Raw genomic sequence first — 6702 nt, forward strand, 5'->3', positions numbered from 1 at the left:
TAAATAAATAAAGCAACCATTAATCAGGGGGTATGAAAACGTAGAAGCCCTGCGTTCCACTTGCTCTCTCTCAAGCTTTCCTTGACCACAGACATCAGCAAGTGACAGGGGCCACTGTTGGCCCCAGCTCCTGGCAAAACTGGTCTTGGCTCTTTCACACTGGAAGATCATTGTGTCTCTTCTTATGACACATGGCTCCATTTCACTTCATTCCAGCCACATCTGACCTCTGACCCCTGCTTTTCTCCAGACTCCAATTACCCAGGACTCTGGGTTGTAAGTGACAGAAACATGACTCAGGCAGCATAAGCGAAAAAGGAAATGTGGTACATGGAACAAGGACATCAAGGTGGACTTCAGGCATGGCTGGATGCAGGCACTCACACATGCACCAGGGCTCTGTCTCGTGTCTTTCTCATCAACTCTCTTGATACATTGGACACATTGGCTAAACTGGGCCCTAATTTAGAAGACTTTCTGTTAGTTTCAACTGAAAAGGGAGGTGTCCGATTGGTCCAGCTTAGTTCATGTCCCTACCCTGAACTGGGGCATGGGGAACTCTGATTGGCCAGCCTGGTTCACACCCATCTCTGGCCAGGGCGCTGTGATTGACAGCTCCTTCAGGACCATACAGCATGGGGGCCAGACAGTTCTCTGAGAGCAAAACTCTGGCTCACAGTACTCCACACATGGTTTCTGCTTTCCAGCCTTCCAGCTCCCTAGAATGTGGGACAGAGACCGTCGGCTCAGGTCTGTGTTCTTAGGGCTGGGACTCCTCATATAGCAGAAGGAGGAGGGACTATGGGCTCCAACAGACCTGAGTATGAATCCAAGCTCTGTAAGTCACTTAACTCTCTAAGCCTTATTTCCCCTCCCAAACATGGGATGGTGCCAAGGATTTAAGTTAGTCCCTAAGGGTAGAGTAGGAACCTGGGCCCTGGTCTGGATGTGACAGCCATGATGGGGATCGGGGCACTGCCTGTATCTCATGTGAGAAAAGTTTGGGTTTCCACTCAGGCTGTGCAGTCTTGGGCAGATAACACTTCTCTAAACCTCAGTTTCTTCCCTTGCAAAAAACAGAGAAACATGCTGTCTTAGTCCATTTTCTTTTTTTTGTTGTTTTTGAGACGGAATCTCGCTCTGTCACCCAGGATGGAGTGCAGAGGCACAATCTTGGCTCACAGCAACCTCTGCCTCCTGGGTTCAAGCGACTTTCTCACCTCAGCCTCCTGAGTAGCTGGGATTACAGCTGCCTGCCACTGTGCCCTGCTAATTTTTGTATTTTTGTAGAGACAGGGTTTCACCATGTTGGCCACACTGGTCTTGAACTCCTGACCTCAGGTGGTCTGCATGCCTCAGCCTCCCAAAGTGCTGGGATTACAGGCATGAGCCACTGTGCCTGGCCCTTAGTTCATTTTCCGTTGCTTATCACAGAACACCTGAAACTGGATAATTTATAAAGAAAGGTTCTGGAGGCTGAGAAGTCCAACATCGAGACCTGCATTTGGTGAGGGCCTTCTTGCTGGTGGGGACTCAGTGCAGAGTCCCGAGGCAGCACAGGGCATCCCATGGTGAGGGGGCTGAGTGTGTTTGTTCAAATCTCTCTCCCTCTTCTCACAAAGCCACCAGGGCCACACTGATGATAACCCGTTCATCTATTATTACTCATTCATCCACTAAGCCATGGCTCTCTCCTGACCCAGTCACCTCTTCGAGGCCCCATCTCTCAATACTGCCACACTGGGAATTCGGTTTCAACATGAGTTTTGGAGGCGACAAACATTCAAACCATAGCACGTGGCTACTACAGGGCCAGTTATTCCAATGATGGTAGATAACACAGGCCCATTGCTAGAGATCACACCTCCAGGCCTTTGCTGATGCTGTCCCCTCTGCCTGAGATGCATTTCCCACTGAGGCTTCTGGGGTAAACTCCTTCCCACCCATGTTTGAAGACTCAGACAGCACCTCCTCCAGGGAGCCTTCCCTGACTTCACATCTCCTATCATCCTCCCCATAGTTCCTAGGCCTGATTAGCCATGCTCCTGCTGAGGCCTGGATTGGGTAGGATTCAAGCCATGTCTAAGTCTGTTTTTTTTGTTTGTTTGTTTGTTTGGTGGGTTGTTTGGTTGGTTTTTTTGTTTGTCTGTCTGTTTGTTTTGAGACAGTGTCTCGCTCTGTCCCCCAGGCTGGAGTGCAGTGGCACAATCTCGGCTCACTGCAACCTCTGCCTCCTGGGTTCAAGTGATTCCCCTGCCTTAGCCTCCCGAGTAGATGGGATTACAGGCTCCTGCCACCACACCTGGCTGATTTTTGTATTTTTAATAGAGATGGGGTTTCACTATGTTGGCCAGTCCGGTCTCAAAGTCCTGACCTCAAATGATCTGCCCACCTCAGCCTCCCAAAGTGCTGGGATTACGAGTGTGAGCCACCACATATATCCTTTTTATCCTAACTATGAACAGCTCAGATTCCTCTGACTGCTCTGTGCCTGGCATGCAAAAGCACTGAATCAACGTTTGCAGGATCGGCAGATACCCTCCAAGCTTTCTCGCGGGCACCCGACTCCAGCACAGTTCTCCTACTGTGGCTTTGCTGGCAGCATGACACCTTCCCGGAGGAGGGGGCCTTTGGGCAGGAGAGGAAGTCCAGGCTGCACTTGCAAGCCCAGGCGGCTGATTTCTAAGAAACCAGTTGAGGGACAGGAAGGCTGGGGCAAAGGGTGATCAGGACGGCTTTTACTTTCAGTTTTCTTGGGCTGGAGCAAAGCAGGTGCCCAGGGGTTCTCGGTGGGGAGGGGACGGTGGTGCAGTCACAGCCTCTTAGAGTCAAGTAATAGCCACCTCTTCGAGACGTAGACCAGGCCTGGAGCCCAGAGTGGCTCTGCTTGGCCCCAACGACACAGGCATGAGGGTGGGTGCAGTGGGCAGCCGTCACTGGGGGCTCCCAGGCAGGACACAGCATCTGTAAGTCTGAGTCCTGGCTCCTGGCCCCTGGCTCATCCCTTTCTCCTTTATTTATTTATTTGTTTATTTACTGAGACATGATCTTGCTCTGTCACCCAGGCTGGAGTGCAGTGGCACAGTCAGCTCACTGCAGCCTCGACTTCCCAGGTCAATCAATTCTCCTGCCTCAGCCTCCCGAGTAGCTGGGACCACAGACATGCACCACCACACCTGGTTAATTTTTGTATTTTTTGTAGAAACGGGGGACTTGCTGTGTTGCTCAGGCTGGTCTCAAACTCCTGGGCTCCAACCATCCTCCTGCCTTGGCCTCCCAAAGTGCTAGGATGACAGGTGTGAGCCACTGCAACCGGCCTCACCGTTTATTTTATACATGCCTTAGATTATTCATTCCTTCACTCACTCATTCATTCATCCATGTCTCCTTTCTGTTGTCCTTAGGTTCTCTCCCTGTTTTCTATTTTCTTCCTTCTTTTCCTTCTCATTTTCCCCTTGTCCCCCCCTTCTCTCCTCTCCCTCTCTGCCCGTCCATCTGTGTGTGTTGCTCCTTCTCTCTCCATCCTCTCTGGGTGGCTCCATCCCTTTCTCCCTTATCTCCCCAACTCTCTCTCTGTTTCTCTCCCCTTCTGTTTATCTCTCTGTCGCTTTTCTCCCAATATGCCTCTCTCACTTTTCTTTTTTCAGCATTCCTCAAACTGCCTCATTCACTTAAGACAATGTTTTTGTTATTATTGCATGTTTGTTATCTGTTATTTTGTTATTGTTGCCTCCCTCTGTCACCCCAGGCTGGAGTGCAGTGGTGTGATCACAGCTTGCTGAAACCTTGACCTCCCAGGCTTGAGTGATCCTCCCACCTCAGCCTCCTGGGTGTTGGGACTACAGATGTGCACCGCCAGGCCCAGCTAATTTTTGTATTTTTTGTAGAGATGGGGTTTCGCCATATTGCCCAGGCTGGTCTTGAGCTTCTGGGCTCAAGCAATCCACCTGTCTTGGCCTCCCAAAGTGCTGGGATTACAGGTGTCAGCCACCACGCCCAAAAACAATTTTTCACCATATTGTTCTAAACAACTGTTCCCCTGAACATTAAAGAAATCTAAATGTCTACTTTAGTGTTGTCTCGGGGAATAATAACCATAACATCTGAGGTTTTATGAGATACATTTTCCCCTAATACACACTGAAATAAATACAACCATTAAGAGAATGTTTGCAGCCAGGTGTGGTGGCTCACCCCTGTAATCCTGGCACTTTGGAAGGCTGAGGCAGGTGGATTGCTTGAGCCCAGAAGCTCAAGACCAGCCTGGGCAGCATAGGAAGATTCTATTTTTTTTTTTTTTTTTTTTTTTTTTTGAGACAGAGTCTTGCTCAGTCGCCCAGGCTGGAGTGCAGTGGCGTGATCTCAGCTCACTGCAAGCTCTGCCTCCCGGGTTCACGCCATTCTCCTGCCTCAGCCTCCCGAGTAGCTGGGACTACAGGCGCCCACCACCACTCCCGGCTAATTTTTTTGTATTTTTAGTAGAGACGGGGTTTCACCATGTTAGCCAGGATGGTCTCAATCTCCTGACCTCGTGATCCACCCGTCTCGGCCTCCCAAAGTGCTGGGATTACAGGCTTGAGCCACCGCGCCCGGCCTCTATTTTTTTTTTTTTAAAGAAAGGGGGTGGGGGTGAAGAGAGGAAGCCTGAGCGGTTGTGGCCGTGTTGCCGACCTAGAGCAGCAGTTGGCTTCGCCACGTAGAACCCGGGAGTAGGAGACTCAGAATTGAATCTCTTCTCCTGCCCTGCTCCTGTGAGATTTTCTTTATCTTCAGCTACATTTTCGGCTTTGTGAGAAACCTTATCATCAAAACACAATGGCCAGCAATGTTACCAACAAGACAGATTCTCGCTCCATGAACATGTGTTCATTGGGAATCTAAACGCTCTTGTGGTAAAGAAATCTGATGTGGAGGCAATCTTTTCAAAGTATGGCAAAAGTGTGGGCAGCGCTGTTCATAAGGGCTTTGCTTTCGTTCAGTATGTTAATGAGAGAAATGCCTGGGCTGCTGTAGCAGGAGCGGATGGCAGAATAATCGCTGGCCAGGTTTTAGATATCAACCTGGCTGCAGAGCCAAAAGTGAACCGAGGAAAAGCAGGCCTGAAGTGATCAACAGTGGAGATGTATGGGTCAGAAACAGAACACCCTTCTCCATCCCTCTACTCAGCTCCTCTTTTGACTTGGACTATGACTTTCAATGGGACTATTATAGAATGTGCAGTTACCCAGCATGTGTACCTCCTCCTCCTTCTATTGCTGGGGCTGTAGTGCCCTTGAAACATCAGCGTGTACCGGGAAACACCTCACGAAGGGGCAAAAGTGGCTTCATTTGTAAGAGTGGACAGCAGGGATCTTCCAAATCCGGAAAGTTGAAAGGAGATGACCTTCAGGTCATTAAGAAGGAGTTGACCCAGATAAAATGAAAAGTGGATTCTCTCCTGGAAAACCTGGAAAAAATGGAAAAGAAACAGAGCAAACAAGGAGTAGAGATGAAGAATGATACGTCAGAAGAGGAGCAGAGCAGCAGCTCACATGAGACTCATGTGAAGATAGAGTCTGAGGGGGGTGCAGATGACTCTGCTGAGGAGAGGGACCTCGTGGATGATGAGAATAATGAAGACGGGAGGATGACCAGCTGGAGTTGATCAAGGATGATGAAAAAGAGGCTGAGGAAGGAGAGGATGACAGACAGCACCAATGGCGAAGATGACTTGTAAGCACATAGTGGGGCTTAGAAATCTTAGCCCATTATTTCTTTGCCTAGGTGCTTGTCTAAGGTCGAATGTTTCACCAGATCCTCTCCTCTAGTATCTTCAGCATGTGCTCACCGTCCTCCTCATCCCTATCCTTTCCATGTTCATTAATTCATATTGCCCTGAGCCTAGTCCCATTTTTACTTCCTTTGACACTCCTCGTAGTTTTAACTCTTACCCTATAATTTTTGCTTTTAATTTTGATACCTCTTTATGACTTAACAATAAAAAGGATGTATGGTTTTATCAACTGTCTCCAAAATAATCTCTTGTCATGCAGGGAGTACAGTTCTTTTCATTCATACATAAGTTCTGTAGTTGCTTCCGTAACTGCAAAGGCAATCTCATTAAGTTGATGAGCTCCTAAAAGCAGCTTTGACTTAGAAGTATGTGTGTTACACTCCTACATCAGTGTGCTGTGTAACAATGTATAATGTAACAAATGTACAAATGTAACAATGTATCTTTGTGAATGAGAGTTGGCACCTCAAATGCAGCCTCTAGAAAAATAATTAGTGTTATAGCTGGCCAAGCGCGGTGGCTCAAGCCTGTAATCCCAGCACTTTGGGAGGCCGAGACGGGCGGATCACAAGGTCAGGAGATCAAGACCATCCTGGCTAACACAGTGAAACCCCGTCTCTACTAAAAAAAATACAAAAAACTAGCTGGGCGAGGTGGCGGGCGCCTGTAGTCCCAGCTACTCAGGAGGCTGAGGCAGGAGAATGGCGTAAACCCGGAAGGCGGAGCTTGCAGTGAGCTGAGATCCGGCCACTGCACTCCAGCCCGGGCGACAGAGCAAGACTCCGTCTCAAAAAAAAAAGAAAAAGAAAAAGAAAAATAATTAGTGTTATAGTCTTAAGATTTGTTTTCTAGGCCAGGCACGGTGGCTCACATCTGTAATCCCAGCACTTTGGGAGCCCAAGGCGGGCAGATCACGAGGTCAGGAGATC

The 6702-nt window shown here is 48.9% G+C and overlaps 1 pseudogene; it reads left to right on the plus strand.

The window, feature by feature from the left end:
• The first annotated feature begins 4815 nt into the window (after positions 1 to 4815).
• LOC104667726 lies at positions 4816 to 5997 on the plus strand (annotated as a pseudogene).
• Positions 5998 to 6702: the final 705 nt, after the last annotated feature.

This window comes from Rhinopithecus roxellana, chromosome 20 (genome assembly GCF_007565055.1).
Source record: "Rhinopithecus roxellana isolate Shanxi Qingling chromosome 20, ASM756505v1, whole genome shotgun sequence".
In the NCBI taxonomy this organism is placed as follows: domain Eukaryota; kingdom Metazoa; phylum Chordata; class Mammalia; order Primates; family Cercopithecidae; genus Rhinopithecus; species Rhinopithecus roxellana.